This window comes from Ambystoma mexicanum, chromosome 9 (assembly GCF_040938575.1).
Source record: "Ambystoma mexicanum isolate Mex_15411 chromosome 9, UKY_AmexF1_1, whole genome shotgun sequence".
NCBI classification, from domain to species: Eukaryota; Metazoa; Chordata; class Amphibia; order Caudata; family Ambystomatidae; genus Ambystoma; species Ambystoma mexicanum.
Genome location: NC_090931.1, coordinates 345,717,306 through 345,734,103, shown reverse-complemented (window position 1 = coordinate 345,734,103; position 16,798 = coordinate 345,717,306).

Sequence of the window (16,798 nt, the reverse complement as noted above, 5' to 3'; positions counted from 1 at the left end):
GCGGTGGGGGGCAACAGAAGGGAGACTCGGGGCATGACCGGGGGTGGGGGGCAACAGGAGGGAGACATGGGGCATGAGCGGGGGGTCAGGGGCAACAACAGGGAGATACGGGGCATGAACGGGGGTGGGGGGCAACAGCAGGGAGACACGGGGCATGAGCAGGGGTGGAGGGTAACAGGAGAGAGACACGGGGCATGAGCGGGGGGTGGGGGGCAACAGCAGGGAGACAGGGGGCATGAGCAGGGGTGCAGGGCAACAGCAGGGAGACACGGGGCATGAGCTGGGGGTGGTGGGAACACAAGGGAGACACAGGGTATGAGAGGGGGTGGGGGGTAACGAAAGAGAGACACGAGGCATGAGCAGGGGGAGGGGGCAACAGGAGGGAGACGCAGGGCATGACCAGGGGGTGGGGGCAACAGGAGGGAGACACAGGGCATGACCGGGGGGTGGGGGCAACAAGATAGAGACACGGGGCATGAGAGGGGGTGGGGGGTAACAGGAGAGAGACACAGGCATGAGAGGGGGATGGGGTAACAGGAGAGAGACACAGGGCGTGAGCGGGGGTTGGGGGGCAACAGCAGGGAGACACTGAGCATGACCGGGGGTTGGTGGGCAACAGAAGGGAGACACAGGGTATGACCGGGGGTGGGGAGCAACAAGAGAGAGACACGGGGCATGAGAGGGGGTGGGGGGTAACAGGAGAGAGACAAGGGGCATGAGCGGGGTGGGGGGCAACAGGAGGGAGACATGGGGCATGACCGGGGGGTGGGGGGCAACAGGAGAGAGACACGGGGCATGAGAGGGGGTGGGGGGTAACAGGAGAGAGACACGGGGCATGAGAGGGGGGTGGGGGTAACAGGAGAGAGACACAGGGCATGAGCGGGGGGGTGGGGGCAACAGCAGGGAGACAAAGGGCCTGAGCGGGGGGTGGGGGGCAACAACAGGGAGACACGGGGCATGAGCGGGGTATGGGGGAACACAAGGGAGACACAGGGCATGAGAGGGGAGTGGGTGGTAACAGGAGAGAGACATGGGGCGGCATGAGCAGGGGGTGGGGGCAACAGCACAGAGACACGGGGCATGAGCGGGGGGGCAACAGGCAAAATACACGGGGCATGAGCGGGGGGTGGGGGGTAACAGAAGAGACACGAGGCATAAGCGGGGGGTGGGGGAACAGGAGAGAGACACGGGGCATGAACAGGGGCTGGGGGCAACAGCAGGGAGACACTGGGCATGACCGGGTTGTGGGGGGCAATAGGAGAGAGACATGGAGCATGAGCGGGGGTGGGGGCAACAGCAGGGAAACACGGGGCATGAGCGGGGGTGGGGGGCAACAGCAGAGAGAAACGGGGCATGACCGTGGGTGGGGGTAACAGGAGAGAGACACGGGGCATGAGCGGGGGGTGGGGGGCAACAGGAGGGAGACACGGGGCATGAGAGGGGGGTGGGGGGTAACAGGAGGAAGACACAGGGCATGACCGGGGGTTGGCGGGCAACATGAAAGAGACATGGGGCATGAGAGGGGTGTGGGGGGTAACAAGAGGGAGACACGGGGCATGAGCGTGGCGTGGGGGGCAACAGCAGGAAGACACAGGACATGAACGGGGGGCGGGGGGTAACAGGAGAGAGACACGGGGCATGAGAGGGGGGTGGGAGGCAACAGGAGGGAGACACGGGGCATGACCGGGGGTTGGGGGGGCAACAGGAGAGGGATACGGGGCATGAGAGTAGGGTGGGGGGTAACAGGAGAGAGACACAGGGATTGAGAGGGGTGTGGGGGCAACGGCAGGGAGACACAGGGCATGAGCGGGGGGTCGGTGAACACGAGGGAGACACGGGGCATAAGAGGGGGGTGGGGCGTAACAGGAGAGAGACACAGGGCATGAGCTGGTGGTGGGGTGCAACAGCAGGGAGGCACAGGGCATGAGCAGGGGGCAAGAGCTGAGAGACACGGAGCATGAGAGGGGGTGGGGGGTAACAGGAGAGAGACACGGGGCATGAGAGGGGGTGGAGGGTAACAGGAGAGAGACACGGGGCAAGAGCGGGGGTGGGGGCAACAGGAGAGAGACACAGGGCATGAGAGGGGGTGGGGGTAACAGGAGAGAGACACAGGGCATGAGCGGGGGGTAGGGGGTAACAGAAGAGAGACACGGGGCATGAGCGGGGTGTGGGGGGCAACAGCAGGGGACAGGGGGCATGAACGGGGGTGGGGGGCAACAGCAGGGAGACACGGGGCATGAGCGGGGGCTGGGGGAACACAAGGGAGACACAGGGCATGATGAGAGGGGGTTGGGGGGTAACAGAAGAGAGACACGGGGCATGAGCGGGGGTGGGGGGCAACAGGAGGGAGACACGGGGCATGACCGGGGGTGGGGGGCAACAGGAGGAAGACACAGGGCATGACCGGAAGTTGGGGGCAACAGAAGTGAGACTCGGGTCATGACCGGGGGTTGGGGGGCAACAGGAGAGAGACACGGGGCATGAGAGGGGGGTGGGGGTAACAGGAGAGAGACATGGGGCATGAGAGGGGGTGGGGGTAACAGGAGAGTGACACAGGGCATGAGCGGGGGGGTGGGGGCAACAGCAAGGAGGCACAAGGCCTGAGCGGGGGGTGGGGGGAACACGAGGGAGACACGGGGCATGAGATGGGAGTGGGGGGGGTAACAGGAGAGAGACACAGGGCGGCATGAGCCGGGGGTGAGGGGCAACAGCACACAGACACGGGGCATGAGCGGGGGCCAACATACGAAAGACATGGGGCAACAGCGGGGGGTGGGGGGTAACAGAAGAGACACGAGGCATAAGCGGGGGGTTGGGGGAACAGGAGAGAGACATGGGGCATGAACAGGGGGTGGGGGCAACAGCAGGGAGACACGGAGCTTGACTGGGGGTGGGGGGCAATAGGAGAGAGACACGGAGCATGTGCGGGGGCTGGGGGGCAACAGCAGGGAGACACAGGGCATGAGCGGGGGGTGGGAGGCAACAGAAGGGAGAAACGGGGCATGAGAGGGGGGTGGGGGGTAACAGGAGAGAGACACAGGGCATGAGCGGGGGGTGGGGGCAACAGCGGGGAGACACGGGGCATGAGCGGGAGGTGGGGGGGAACAGGGGAGACACGAGGCATGAGCGGGGGGTGGGGGGAACAGGAGAGAGACATGGGGCATGAGCGGGGGTGGGGGACAACAGGAGGGAGACATGGGCATGAGAGGGGCGTGGGGGGTAACAAGAGAGAGAGACAGGGCATGAGAAGGGGGTGGGGGGCAACAGCGGGGAGACACGGGGCATGTGCAGGATGTGGGGGGAACAGGGGAGACACGAGGCATGAGCAGGGGGTGGGGGAGTTCAGGGGAGACCCGAGGCATGAGCAGGGGGTGGGGGGATCAGGAAAGAGACACGGGGCATGAGCGGGGCAACAGCAGGGAGACCCGGGACATGACTGGGGTGAGGGGTAACAGGAGAGAGACACTGGGCATGAGCGGGGGTGGGGGGCAACAGGAAAGAGACATGGGGCATGAGAGGGGGTGAAGGATAAGAGGAGAGAGACACGGGGCATGAGTGTGGGGTGGGGGCAACAGCAGGGAGACACAGGGCATGACCGGGGGTGTGGAGGGTAACAGGAGAGAGACACAGGGCAAGAGCGGGAGGTGGGAGGCAACATCAGGGAGACACAGGGCATGTCCGGGGGGTGGGGGGAAACAGGAGAGGGACACGGGGCAAGAGAGGGTGGAGCGGGGTAACAGGAGAGAAACACAGTGATTGAGAGGGGGTGGGGGGCAACAGCAGGGAGACACGGGGCATGCGCAGGGGGTCGGGGAACAGGAGGGAGACACGGGGCATGAGAGGGGGGTGGGGGGTTACAGGAGAGAGACACGGGCATGAGCAGGGGTTGGGGGAACATGAGGGAGACACGGGGCATGAGAGGGGGGTGGGGGTAACAAGAGAGAGACACGGGGCATGAGCAGGAGGTGGGGGTAACAGGAGAGAGACAAAGGGCATGATCATGGGGTGGGGGGTAACAGGAGAGAGACACGGGGCATGAGCGGGGGGTGGGAGCAACAGCAGGGAGACATGGGGAATGACCGGGGGTGGGGGGCAACAGGAGAGAGACACAGGGCATGGGTGGGGGGTAACAGGAGAGACACACAGGGCATGAGAGGGGGATGGGGTAGCATGAGAGAGACATGGGGCATGAGCGGGGGGTGGGGCGAAACAGCAGGGAGACACGGGCATGAGCGGAGGGTGGGGGGCAACAGCAGGGAGACATGGGGCATGAGCAGGGGGTCGGGGAACACGAGGGAGACACAGGGCATGAAAGGGGGGTGGGGGGTTACAGGAGAGAGACACGGGGCATGAGCAGGGGTTGGGGAACACGAGGGAGACAAGGGGCATGAGAGGGGGGTTGGGGTATCAAGAGAGAGACACGGGGCATGAGCAGGGGGGGTAACAGGAGGGAGATATGGGGCATGAGCGGGGGGTCGGGGGCAACAACAGGGAGACACGGGGCATGAACGGGGGTGGGGGGCAACAGCAGTGAGACACGGGGCATGAGCAGGTGTGGAGGGTAACAGGAGAGAGACAAGGGGCATGAGTGGGGGGTGGGGGGCAACAGCAGGGAGACATGGGGCAAGAGCGGGGGTGCAGGGCAATAGCAGGGAGACACAGGGTATGAGAGGAGGGTGGGGGGTAACAGAGGAGAGACACGAGGCATGAGAGGGGGGTGGGGGGTAACAGGAGAGAGACAAGGGGCATGAGCGGGGGATGGGGGTAACAGGAGGGAGACACGGGGCATGACCGGGGGTGGGGGGCAACAGGAGGAAGACACAGGGCATGACCGGCGGTGGGGGGCAACAGAAGGGAGACTCAGGGCATGACCGGGGGTGGGGGGCAACAGGAGGGAGACATGGGGCATGAGCGGGGGGCCAGGGGCAACAACAGGGAGATACGGGGCATGAACAGGGGTGGGGGGAAACAGCAGGGAGACACGGGGCATGAGCAGGGGTGGAGGGTAACAGGAGAGAGACACGGGGCATGAGCGGGGGTGGGGGGCAACAGCAGGGAGACAGGGGGCATGAGCAGGGGTGCAGGGAAACAGCAGGGAGACACGGGGCATGAGCTGGGGATGGGGGGAACACAAGGGAGACACAGGGTATGAGAGGGGGTGGGGGTAACAGAAGAGAGACACGAGGCATGAGAGGGGGGTGGGAGGCAACAGGAGGGAGACACGGGGCATGACCGGGGGTTGGGGGGGCAACAGGAGAGGGATACGGGGCATGAGAGTAGGGTGGGGGGTAACAGGAGAGAGACACAGGGATTGAGAGGGGTGTGGGGGCAACGGCAGGGAGACACAGGGCATGAGCGGGGGGTCGGTGAACACGAGGGAGACACGGGGCATAAGAGGGGGGTGGGGCATAACAGGAGAGAGACACGGGGCATGAGCGGGTGGTGGGGTGCAACAGCAGGGAGGCACAGGGCATGAGCAGGGGGCAAGAGCTGAGAGACACGGGGCATGAGAGGGGGTGGGGGGTAACAGGAGAGAGACACGGGGCATGAGAGGGGGTGGAGGGTAACAGGAGAGAGACACGGGGCAAGAGCGGGGGTGGGGGCAACAGGAGAGAGACACAGGGCATGAGAGGGGGTGGGGGTAACAGGAGAGAGACACAGGGCATGAGCGGGGGGTGGGGGGTAACAGGAGAGAGACACGGGGCATGAGCGGGGTGTGGGGGGCAACAGCAGGGGACAGGGGGCATGAACGGGGGTGGGGGCAACAGGAGGGAGACACGGGGCATGACCGGGGGGTGGGGGGCAAAAGGAGAGAGACACAGGGCATGACCGGGGGGTGGGGGCAACAAGAGAGAGACACGGGGCATGAGAGGGTGGTGGGGGTAACAGGAGAGAGACAAGGGGCATGAGCAGCGTGGGGCTGTTGCCCCCCACCCCCCGGTCATGCCCCGTGTCTCTCTCCTGTTATCTGCCACCCCCGGTCATGCCCCGGGTCTCCCTGCTGTTGCCCCACTCATGCCCCGTGTCTCTCTCCTGTTCCCCCCACCCCCGCTCATGCCCCGGGTCCCCCCTGTTCCCCCCCACTCCCCGCTCATGCCTCATATCTCCCCTGTTCCCCCCACCTCCCTCTCATGCCCAGTGTCTCCCCGCTGTTGCCCCCCACCCCCGCTCATGACCTGTGTCTCTCTCCTGTTACCCCCCACCCCCCTCTCATGCCCCATGTCTCCCTCCTGTTGCCCCCCACTCCCCGCTCATGCCCCGTGTCTCTCTCCTGTTACCCCCACCCACGGTCATGCCCCGTTTCTCCCTGTTGTTGCCCCCCACCCCCCGCTCATGCCCCGTGTTTCCCTGCTGTTGCCCCCACCCCCGCTCATGCTCCGTGTCTCTCTCCTATTGCCCCCCACACCCCGGTTATGTCCCGTGTCTCCCTGCTGTTGCCCCCCACCCCCCGTTCATGCCCCGTGTCTCTCTCCTGTTCCCCCCCGCTTATGCCTCGTGTCTCTTCTGTTACCCCCCACCCCCCGCTCATGCCCCGTGTATTTCGCCTGTTGCCCCCCCGCTCATGCCCCGTGTCTCTGTGCTGTTGCCCCTCACCCCCCGCTCATGCCGCCCTATGTCTCTCTCCTGTTACCCCCTACTCCCCTATCATGCCTGGGTCTCCCTTGTGTTCCCCCATCCCCCGCTCATGCCCCGTGTCTCCCTGTTGTTGCCCCCCACCCCCCGGTCAGGCCCTTTGTCTCCCTGCTGTTTTCCCCCAACCCCCCCGCTCATGCCCCGTGTCTCTCACCTGTTACCCCCCACACCCCTCTCATGCCCCGTGTCTCTCTCCTATTGCCCCCGGTCATGCCCCGAGTCTCCCTTCTGTTGCCCCCCACCACCGGTCATGCCCTGTCTCTTCCTCCTGTTGCCCCCCATCCCCTCTCATGCCCTGTGTCTCCCTCCTGTTGCCCCCCACCCCGCTCATGCCCCTTGTCTCTCTCCTGTTACCCCCCACCCCTCTCTCATGCCCCGTGTCTCTCTCCTGTTACCCCCACCCCCTCTCATGCCCCATGTCTCTTTCCTGTTGCCCCCGGTCATGCCCCATGTCTCCCTGCTGTTGCCCCCCACCCCCGCTCATGCCCAGTGTCTCTCTCCTGTTACCCCCCACCCCCGGTCATGCCCCAAGTCTCCCTGCTGTTGCCCCGCTCATGCCCTGTGTCTCTCTCCTGTTCCCCCCACCCCCCGCTCATGCCTCGGGTCTCCCATGCTCCCCCTCGCCCCCACTCATGCCTCGTGTCTCCCCTGTTGCCCCCACCTCCCGCTCATGCCCCGTGTCTCCCCAATGTTGCCCCCACCCCCCGCTCATGCCCTGTGTCTTTCTATCCTGTTACCCCCCAACCCCCTCTCATCTCCCGTGTCTCTCCCCTGTTACCCCCACCCACGGTCATGCCCCGTGTCTCCCTGCTGTTGTCCCCCACCGCCCGCTCATGCTCCGTGTCTCTCTCCTATTGCCCCGCACACCCTGGTCATGCCCCGTGTCTCCTTGCAGTTGCCCCCCACCCCCGCTCATGCCCCGTGTCTCCCAGCTCTTGCCCCCGCTCATGCCCTGTGCCTCCCTGCTGTTGCACCCCACCACCCGCTCATGCCCCATGTCTCTCTCCTGTTACGCCCCACCCCCCTCTCATGCCCCGTGTCTCCCTCGTGTTCACCGACCCCCCGCTCATGCCCTGTGTCTCCCTGCCGTTGCCCCCACACCCCTCTCAATCCCTGTGTCTCTCTCCTGTTACCCCCCACCCTCCTCTCATGCCCCGTATCCCTCTCCTGTTACCCCCACCCACGGTCATGCCCCGTTTCTCCCTGTTGTTGCCCCCCACCCCCCGCTCATGCCCCGTGTTTCCCTGCTGTTGCCCCCACCCCCGCTCATGCTCCGTGTCTCTCTCCTATTGCCCCCCACACCCCGGTTATGTCCCGTGTCTCCCTGCTGTTGCCCCCCACCCCCCGTTCATGCCCGTGTCTCTCCTGTTCCCCCCCGCTTATGCCTCGTGTCTCTTCTTTTACCCCCCACCCCCCGCTCATGCCCCATGTATTTCGCCTGTTGCCCCCCGCTCATGCCCCGTGTCTCTGTGCTGTTGCCCCTCACCCCCCGCTCATGCCGCCCCATGTCTCTCTCCTGTTACCCCCTACTCCCCTATCATTCCCTGTGTCTCCCTTGTGTTCCCCCATCCCCCGCTCATGCCCCGTGTCTCCCTGTTGTTGCCCCCCACCCCCCGGTCAGGCCCTTTGTCTCCCTGCTGTTGCCCTCAACCCCCCCACTCATGCCCTGTGTCTCTCTCCTGTTACCCCCCACCCCCCTCTCATGCCCCGTGTCTCTCACCTGTTACCCCCCACCCCCCTCTCATGCCCCGTGTCTCTCTCCTGATGCCCCCCGGTCATGCCCCGAGTCTCCCTTCTGTTGCCCCCCACCACCGGTCATGCCCTGTCTCTTCCTCCTGTTGCCCCCCACCCCCCTCTCATGCCCCGTGTCTCCCTCCTGTTGCCCCCCACCCCGCTCATGCCCCTTGTCTCTCTCCTGTTACCCCCACCCCCCTCTCATGCCCCGTGTCTCTCTCCTGTTGCCCCCCACCCCGGTCATGCCCCGTGTCTCCCTGCTGTTGCCCCCCAACCCCCGCTCACGCCCTGTGTCTCTCTCCTGTTACCCCATCCCCCTCTCATGCCCCGTGTCTCCCTCGTGTTCCCCCACCCCCGCTCATGCCCCGTGTCTCCCTGCTGTTGCCCCCACCCCCTGCTTATTCCCTGTGTCTCTCTCATGTTGCCCCCCACCCCCTGCTCATGCCTGTGTCTCTCTCGTGTTACTCCCCACCCCCCTCTCATGCCCCGTGTCTCTCTCTTGTTGCCCCAACCCCCCGGTCATGCCCCGTGTCTCTCTCCTGTTGCCCCCACCCCCCAGTCATGCCCTGTGTCTCCCTCCTGTTGCCCCCACCCCCTGGTCATGCCCTGTGTCTCCCTCCTGTTGCCCCCTCCCCCTGCTCATGCCTCGTGTCTCTCTTCTCTTACCCCCCACCCCCCTCTCATACCCTATGTCTCCCTTGTGTTCCCCCCCAACCCCCAGCTCATGCCCCGTGTCTCCCTGCTGTTGCCCTGCACCCCCGCTCATGTCCCCTGTCTCCCTGCTGTTGCCCCCCACCCCACGCTCATGCCCCGTGTCTCTCTCCTGTTACCCTCCACCCCTGCTCATGCCCCATGTCTCCCTGCTGTTGCCCCCATCCCCGCTCATGCCCCGTGTCTCTCTCCTGTTACCCCCCACCCCTCTGGTCATGCTCTGTGTCTCCCTGCTGTTGCCCCCACCCCACGCTCATGCCCCGTGTCTCTCTCCTGTGACCCCCACCCCCCTCTCATGCCCCATGTCTCTTTCCTGTTGCCCCCCACCCCCCAGTCATGCCCCATCTCTCCCTGCTGTTGCCCCCCACCCCCGCTCATGCCCAGTGTCTCTCTCCTGTTACCCCCACCCCCGGTCATGCCCCAAGTCTCCCTGCTGTTGCCCCGCTCATGCCCTGTGTCTCTCTCCTGTTCCCCCCACCCCCCGCTCATGCCTCGGGTCTCCCATGCTCCCCCTCGCCCCCACTCATGCCTCGTGTCTCCCCTGTTGCCCCCCACCTCCCGCTCATGCCCCGTGTCTCCCCAATGTTGCCCCCACCCCCCGCTCATGCCCTGTGTCTTTCTATCCTGTAGAGGGGGTGGGGGGTAACAGGAGAGAGACACAGGGCATGAGCGGAGGAGTGGGGGGCAACAGCAGGGAGACAAAGGGCCTGAGCGGGGGGTGGGGGGCAACAATAGGGAGACACGGGGCATGAGCGGGGGATGGGGGAATAAAAGGGAGACACAGAGCATGAGAGGGGAGTGGGTGGTAACAGGAGAGAGACATGGGGCGGCATGAGCGGGGGGTGGGGGCAACAGCACAGAGACACGGGGCATGGGCGGGGGGTGGGGGGCAACAGCAGGGAGAAACGGGGCATGACCGTGGGTGGGGGTAACAGGAGAGAGACACGGGGCATGAGCGGGGGTGGGGGGCAACAGCAGGGAGACAGGGGGCATGAGCAGGGGGTGTGGGGAACACAAGGGAGACACAGGGTATGAGAGGGGGGTGGGGGGTAACAGAAGAGAGACACGAGGCATGAGCAGGGGGAGGGGACAACAGGAGGGAGACGCAAGGCATGACCAGGGGGTTGGTGGCAACAGGAGGGAGACACAGGGCATGACCGGGGTTGGGGGGCAAAAGGAGAGAGACACAGGGCATGACCGGAGGGTGGGGGCAACAAGAGAGAGACACGGGGCATGAGAGGGGGGTGGGGGGTAACAGGAGAGAGACACAGGCATGAGCGGGGGGTGGGGGGCAACATTAGAGAGACACAGGGCATGAGCGGAGGGTCGGGGCAACAGCAGGGAGACACGGGGCATGAGCGGGGGTGGGGGAACACGAGGGAGACACGGTGTATGAGAGGGGGATGGGGGTAACAGGAGAGAGACACAGGGCGTGAGCGGGGGTTGGGGGGCAACAGCAGGGAGACACAGAGCATGACCGGGGGTTGGTGGGCAACAGAAGGAAGACACGGGGTATGACCGGGGGGTGGGGGGCAACAGGAGAGAGACACGGGGCATGAGAGGGTGGTGGGGGGTAACAGGAGAGAGACAAGGGGCATGAGCAGCGTGGGGAGCAACAGGAGGGAGACACGGGGCATGAGAGAGGGGTGGGGGCAACAGGAGGAAGACACAGGGCATGAGCGGCGGTGGGGGGCAACAGAAGGGAGACTCGGGGCATGACCGGGGGGTGGGGGGCAACAGGAGCGAGACACAGGGCATGAGAGGGGGGTGGGGGGTAACAGGAGAGAGACACGGGGCATGAGAGGGGGGTGGGGGTAACAGGAGAGAGACACAGGGCATGAGCGGGGGGGTGGGGGGAAACAGCAGGGAGACAAAGGGCCTGAGCGGGGGGTGGTGGGCAACAACAGGGAGACACGGGGCATGAGCGGGTTATGGGGGAACACAAGGGAGACACAGGGCATGAGAGGGGAGTGGGTGGTAACAGGAGAGAGACATGGGGCGGCATGAGCGGGGGGTGGGGGCAACAGCACAGAGACACGGGGCATGAGCGGGGGGGCAACAGGCGAAATACACAGGGCATGAGCGGGGGGTGGGGGGTAACAGAAGAGACACAAGGCATAAGCGGGGGGTGGGGGGAACAGGAGAGAGGCACGGGGCATGAACGGGGGCTGGGGGGCAACAGCAGGGAGACACGGGGCATGACCGGGGTGTGGGGGGCAATAGGAGAGAGACACGGAGCATGAGCGGGGGTGGGGGCAACAGCAGGGAAACACGGACTATGAGCGGGGGGTGGGGGGCAACAGCAGGGAGAAACGGGGCATGACCGTGGGTGGGGGTAATAGGAGAGAGACACGGGGCATGAGCGGGGGGTGGGGGGCAACATGAGGGAGACACGGGGCATGAGAGGGGGGTGGGGGGTAACAGGAGAGAGACACAGGGCATGACCGGGGGTTGGGGGGCAACAGGAAAGAGACATGGGGCATGAGAGGGGTGTGGGGGGTAACAGGAGAGAGACACGGGGAATGAGCGTGGGGTGGGGGGCAACAGCAGGAAGACACAGGGCATGAACGGGGGGCGGGGGGTAACAGGAGAGAGACACGGGGCATGAGAGGGGGTGGGAGGCAACAGCAGGGAGACAAGGGGCATGACCGGGGGTTGGAGGGGCAACAGGAGAGGGATACGGGGCATGAGAGGAGGGTGGGGGGTAACAGGAGAGAGACACAGAGATTTAGAGGGGTGTGGGGGCAACGGCAGGGAGACACAGGGCATGAGCGGGGGGTCAGTGAACACGAGGGAGACACGGGGCATGAGAGGGGGGTGGGGCGTAACAGGAGAGAGACACGGGGCATGAGCTGGTGGTGGGGTGCAACAGCAGGGAGGCACAGGGCATGAGCGGGGGGCAAGAGCTGGGAGACACGGGGCATGAGGAGCGCGGGTGGGGGGCAACAGCAAGGAGACACGGGGCATGACCAGGGTGTGGGGGGCAATAGGAGAGAGACACGGAGCATGAGCGGGGGGTGGGGGGCAACAGCAGGGAGACACGGGGCATGACCGTAGGTGGGGGTAACAGGGGAGAGACACGGGGCATGAGAGGGGGTTGGGGGGTAACAGGATAGAGAGACACAGGACATGAGCAGGGGGTGGGGGCAACATCGGGGAGACACGGGGCATGAGCGGGAGGTGAGGGCAACAGGGGAGACACGAGGCATGAGCGGGGGTGGGGGGGAGCATGGGAGACCCGAGGCAAGAGCGGGGGGTGGGGGGAACAGGAGAGAGACACAGGGCATTAGCGGGGCAACAGCAGGGAGACTTGGGGCATGACCAGGGGTGGAGGGTAACAGGAGAGAGACACTGGGCATGAGCGGGGGTGGGGGGCAACAGCAGGGAGACATGGGCATGACTGGGGGGGGCAACAGGAAAGAGACATGGGGCATGAGAGGGGAGTGGGGGGTAACAGGAGAGAGACACGGGGCATGAGCGTGGGGTGGGGGCAACAGCAGGGAGACACAGGGCATGACCAGAGGGGTGGGGGGTAACAGGAGAGAGACACGGGGCATGAGCAGGGATGGGGGGCAACAGCAAGGAGACACGGGTCATGAGCAGGGGTGGAGGGTAACAGGAGAGAGACACGGGGCATGAGCGGGGGTGGGGTGCAACAGCAGGGAGACAGGGGGCATGAGCGGGGGTGCAGGGAAACAGCAGGGAGACACGGGGCATGAGCTGGGGGTGAGGGGAACACAAGGGAGACACAGGGTATGAGAGGGGGGTGGGGGGTAACAGAAGAGAGACACGAGGCATGAGCAGTGGGAGGGGGCAACAGGAGGGAGACACAGGGCATGACCAGGGGGTGGGGGCAACAGGAGGGAGACACAGGGCATGACCGGGGGGTGGGGGGCAACAGGAGAGAGACACGGGGCATGACCGGGGGGTGGGGGCAACAAGAGAGAGACACGGGGCATGAGAGGGGGGTGGGGGGTAACAGGAGAGAGACACGGGTCATGAGCAGGGGGTGGGGGGCAACAGCAGGGAGACACGGGGCATGAGCAGAGGATGGGGCAACACGAGGGAGACACGGGGCATGAGAGGGGGATGGGGGTAACAGGAGAGAGACACAGGGCGTGAGCGGGGGTTGTGGGGCAACAGCAGGGAGACATGGGGCATGACCGGGGGTTGGTCGGCAACAGAAGGGAGACACGGGGTATGACCGGGGGGTGGGGGGCAACAGGAGAGAGACACGGGGCATGAGAGGGGGGTGGGGGGTAACAGGAGAGAGACAAGGGGCATGAGCGGGGTGGGGGGCAACAGGAGGGAGACACGGGGCATGAGAGGGGGGTGGGGGCAACAGGAGGAAGACACAGGGCATGACCGGCGGTGGGGGGCAACAGAAGGGAGACTCGGGGCATGACCGGGGGCAACAGGAGAGAGACACGGGGCATGAGAGGGGGGTGGGGGGTAACAGGTGAGAGACACGGGGCATGAGAGGTGGGTGGGGGGTAACAGGAGAGAGACACGGGGCATGAGCGGGGGGGTTGGGGGCAACAGCAGGGAGACAAAGGGCCTGGCCGGGGGGTGGGGGCAACAACAGGAAGACATGGGGCATGAGCGGGAGATGGGGGAACACAAGGGAGACACAGGGCATGAGAGGGGAGTGGGGGGTAACAGGAGAGAGACATGGGGCGGCATGAGCGGGGGGTGGGGGCAACAGCACAGAGACACGGGGCATGAGCGGGGGGGCAACAGGCGAAATAAATGGGGCATGAGCGGGGGTTGGGGGGTAAAAGAAGAGACACGAGGCATAAGCTGGGGGTGGGGGGAACAGGAGAGAGACACGGGGCATGAACTGGGGGTGGGGGGAAACAGCAGGGAGACACGGGGCATAGCCGGGGTGTGGGGGGCAATAGGAGAGAGACACAGAGCATGAGCGGGGGGTGGGGGCAACAGCAGGGAAACACGGGGCATGAGCGGGGGTGGGGGGTAACAGGAGAGAGACATGGGGCATGAGCGCGGGTGGGGGCAACAACAGGAAGACACGGGGCATGACTGGGGGTTGGTGGGTAACAGAAGGGAGACACAGGGTATGACCGGGGGGTGGGGGGCAACAGGAGAGAGACACGGGGCATGAGAGGGGCGTGGGGGGTAACAGGAGAGAGACACGGGGCATGAGAGAGGGGTGGGGGTAACAGGAGAGAGACACGGGGCATGAGCGGGGGGTGGGGGGCAACAGCAGGGAGACATGGAGCATGACCGGGGTGAGGGGGGAAACAGGAGAGAGACACAGGGCATGAGAGGGGTGTGGGGGGTAACAGGAGAGAGACACGGGGCATGAGCGGGGATGGGGGGCAACAGCAGGGAGACACGGGTCATGAGCAGGGGTGGAGGGTAACAGGAGAGAGACACGGGGCATGAGCGGGGGGTGGGGTGCAACAGCAGGGAGACAGGGGGCATGAGCGGGGGTGCAGGGCAACAGCAGGGAGACACGGGGCATGATCTGGGGGTGGGGGAACACAAGGGAGACACAGGGTATGAGAGGGGGTGGGGGGTAACAGAAGAGAGACACGAGGCATGAGCAGGGGGAGGGGGCAACAGGAGGGAGACACAGGGCATGACCAGGGGGTGGGGGGCAACAGGAGAGAGACACGGGGCATGACCGGGGGGTGGGGGCAACAAGAGAGAGACACGGGGCATGAGAGGGGGGTGGGGGGTAACAGGAGAGAGGCACGGGGCATGAGCAGGGGGTGGGGGGCAACAGCAGGGAGACACGGGGCATGAGCAGAGGATGGGGCAACACGAGGGAGACACGGGGCATGAGAGGGGGATGGGGGTAACAGGAGAGAGACACAGGGCGTGAGCGGGGGTTGTGGGGCAACAGCAGGGAGACACGGGGCATGACCGGGGGTTGGTGGGCAACAGAAGGGAGACACGGGGTATGACCGGGGGGTGGGGGGCAACAGGAGAGAGACACGGGGCATGAGAGGGGGGTGGGGTGTAACAGGAGAGAGACAAGGGGCATGAGCGGGGTGGGGGCAACAGGAGGGAGACACGGGGCATGAGAGGGGGGTGGGGGGCAACAGGAGGAAGACACAGGGCATGACGGGCGGTGGGGGGCAACAGAAGGGAGACAAAGAGCCTGGCCAGGGGGTGGGGGCAACAACAGGGAGACATGGGGCATGAGCGGGGGATGGGGGAACACAAGGGAGACACAGGGCATGAGAGGGGAGTGGGGGGTAACAGGAGAGAGACATGGGGCGGCATGAGCGGGGGGTGAGGGGCAACAGCACAGAGACACGGGCCATGAGCGGGGGGGCAACAAGTGAAATAAATGGGCATGAGCGGGGGTTGGGGGGTAACAGAAGAGACACGAGGCATAAGCGGGGGGTGGGGGGAACAGGAGAGAGACACGGGGCATGAACCGGGGGTGGGGGGAAACAGCAGGGAGACACGGGGCATAACCAGGGTGTGGGGGGCAATAGGAGAGAGACACGGAGCATGGCCGGGGGGTGGGGGCAACAGCAGGGAAACACGGGGCATGAGCGGGGGTGGGGGGTAACAGGAGAGAGACATGGGGCATGAGCGCGGGGTGGGGGCAACAACAGGAAGACACGGGACATGACCGGGGGTTGGTGGGTAACAGAAGGGAGACACGGGGTATGACCGGGGGGTGGGGGGCAACAGGAGAGAGACACGGGGCATGAGAGGGGCGTGGGGGGTAACAGGAGAGAGACACGGGGCATGAGAGAGGGGTGGGGGTAACAGGAGAGAGACACGGGGCATGAGCGGGGGGTGGGGGGCAACAGCAGGGAGACATGGAGCATGACCGGGGTGAGGGGGGAAACAGGAGAGAGACACAGTGCATGAGAGGGGTGTGGGGGTAACAGGAGAGAGACATGGGACAGGAGAGGGAGGTGGGGGGTTACAGGAGAGAGACACGGGGCATGAGCAGTCGGTGGGAGGTAACAAGAGAGAGACACGGGGCATGAGCAGGGGGTGGGGGGTAACAGGAGGGAGACATGGGGCATGAGAGGGGGTGGGGGGTAACAAGAGAGAGACACGGGGCATGAGCAGGGGGTGGAGGGTAACAGGAGGGAGACATGGGGCATGAGCGGGGGGTGGGGGGCAACAGCAGGGAGACACGAGGCATGAGAGGGGGGTGGGGGGAACACGAGGGAGACACGGGGTATGAGAGGGAGGTGGGGGGTAACAGAAGAGAGACACGAGGCATGAGCAAGGGGAGGGGGCCAGAGGAGGGAGATACGGGGCATGACCAGGGGGTGGGGGGCAACAGGAGGGAGACATGGGGCGTGACCGGGGGGTGGGGGGCAACAGGAGAGAGACACGGGCCATGGGAGGGGGGTGGAGAGTAACAGGAGAGAGACACGGGCATGAGCGGGGGGTGGGGGGCAACATGAGAGAGACACAGGGCATGAGCGGGGGGTGGGGGCAACAACACAGAGACACGGGGCATGAGCGGGTGTGGAGGGAACACAAGGGAGACACAGGGCATGATGAGAGGGGGTTGGGGTAACAGAACAGAGACACGGAGCATGATTCGGGGGTGGGGGGCAACAGGAGGGAGACACGGGGCATGACCGGGGGTGGGGGGCAACAGGAGGAAGACACAGGGCATGACCGGAGGTTGGGGGCAACAGAAGTTAGACTCGGGTCATGACCGGGGGTTGGGGGGCAACAGGAGGGAGACATGGGGCATGAGCGGGGGGTCGGG